The sequence below is a fragment of the Odocoileus virginianus genome, chromosome 13, assembly GCF_023699985.2.
Source record: "Odocoileus virginianus isolate 20LAN1187 ecotype Illinois chromosome 13, Ovbor_1.2, whole genome shotgun sequence".
Classification (NCBI taxonomy): Eukaryota; Metazoa; Chordata; class Mammalia; order Artiodactyla; family Cervidae; genus Odocoileus; species Odocoileus virginianus.
This window is the reverse complement of record NC_069686.1, coordinates 42,873,910-42,875,918: the sequence shown is the minus strand read 5'-3', so window position 1 is coordinate 42,875,918 and position 2,009 is coordinate 42,873,910. Positions and strand designations below refer to the sequence as shown.

At 32.3% G+C, this 2,009-nt stretch overlaps 1 protein-coding gene across 4 annotated transcripts in view; it reads right to left on the bottom strand.

Annotated features, from left to right (window-relative positions):
• Positions 1–579: 579 nt before the first annotated feature.
• The window catches only part of ZEB2 (zinc finger E-box binding homeobox 2), a 134,948-nt gene continuing 133,518 nt past the window's right edge, over positions 580–2,009 (bottom strand). For all 4 annotated transcript variants that reach the window (XM_020893387.2, XM_020893388.2, XM_020893390.2 and 1 more), the window contains one exon: positions 580–2,009. This exon is cut by the window's right edge and continues 4,103 nt beyond it. The gene's annotated coding sequence lies outside the window, so the exon portion shown is untranslated.

Here is a 2,009-nt window from a genome sequence, read left to right as displayed (position 1 = left end):
ATTTTTAACATTTTGGGGGCTTATCCCTTCGGTTCCAAATCTAACAGGCATATTCTGTGGCATGAGAGCGAGAAAAGCTGACGTGCCCTTCAAATCAGGATCATCAGGATTTGCAATTTCTGTAGAATCAAAGATATGAATGAGAAAGCCCAATTAGAATACTTAAAAGATCATTTGTCACCACTTTAATCTTCATGGAGTTTTACTCATCATTTTCTTTGACTAAAATTATTAGAATCTTTGCCATATTCATCTCAAGGCCAAATGGGAATAGTACCATTAATTTTATATTTTCAATATTTTGGAGCATTTTAGCATGTCATACTAGATTATAGGTGGTAGGTGACTGTTTTAGTAGAGAAAGTCTTGATTGGTGGCATATTCAGCATCACATCATCTCAGTGTCATTTCTCTAATTCCATATTTCATATACAAATGAAGACTGAGGGATTTATTTCTGTTATTTAAAAGCATTTGTTTAATTCAGAGATTAATATATCATCTTCAACCCTGAAAAAAGAGGCCCTCTGAAACATCAGACCCAAAAAATTGGACACGGCCTATTAGCCCAAAAGAACATGTTGCCAATTATCTCCATGTTTATTTAAATATTTAGCTCTAAAGGAAGCAATCATTCCTTTATACTTCTTTAAATTTAGTATTGACATTTTTATTTTGGGAAAGGAGGTCTTTTTTTTTTTTAACATGGATACAGGAAAAGAAAACTCTCCAATAAAAATATTGTCTAAAAAGTTTGTTTTGTCTGCATGATTTACTAAATATGTACAATTTCAATTCACAGCGAAGGTAACAAAGATTTAAACAGCCAACATCACAAATGTCTCAAGTTCTAAAAAAAAATCACTGTGCACAGTTTAACAATTTAATTGAATAAAAACCAAAGCTAAGCCTTCAGTCTGAATCTTTTTTATGATGGGCACAAGCCATGTATTTTCTTCATCTTTGTTACACGATGTATATTTCTGTGACTAAACGCCCCTTCCCATTTTAGTATATTAGGTTATGTCAGTACATACTTAAAAGAGACATAAATTGCCTCTTGGTACACCTATATGATTCTTGATGTGTTCACATATATGTCAGGATATTTATCAATATATAAAATGACCAGATGAGTCACCTGTGATGTTTTTTTTAATGTCTTCAAATGTAGGAATGTTTTGTTGCATGTATAAAAATTTTTTTTTCATTTATAGGAGTGCTATTTAAAGCCATAATAATTTGACCAATGTCTTCTTGACATAAAGTGTCTAGAAACAACTATTCTATGCTGGAAATATAGAGATTCCATATCTCTACCCCATTCAGGTTTGTCAAGCTTGCTATTATATAAATCTGAATGTTATGGTCATTCTGATATAATGGCCAAGTGAATGAACCAATTAACTGTTAGAAACAAATGTCGTTGAATATAGAATAGTGGAGTTACAGTTAAGGAGGGTGCCATCACTTTGGCTAACCCTATAAAATCTATAATAAGGTTGTTTTCACATATATTTTTCCCCATGTAAATTCTTTGGTGTTTTTCTCCCCCTTCATTTTTAGTGCTGTGATTGATGAACATGCAATGTGAGATTCAAATAATTGCACTGAGCATGTTTATTTGAATAATTGCCCCATTGCACAATCAAATAAATCTGCTGAGTGTGTTTGTTTGAATGTTGTTACATGTACATGGGATCACATACTCAAATAAATGCAGCTGTGTTTATTACAATGTGTGGGATTTCAGATATACACATACTTGTTTGTGTGTCTATCCAGGGCCCTACAGCCCTTGAATGGCCCTCACACATCTTGGAGCAAAAGCGTGGTTAACAATTTTTCAGTTCAAATACATGTAAACTTATTGTTGGGCAATTTCCTCAAATTTGTAACTAGGATTTATTTTCATTAAGGCTTATATTCTTAGAAAGATAAAAAATAACCATTTTGGAGGGAGCTATCTGATTGTGAAAGGTATCTAATGAATGTATTCATATTTATTT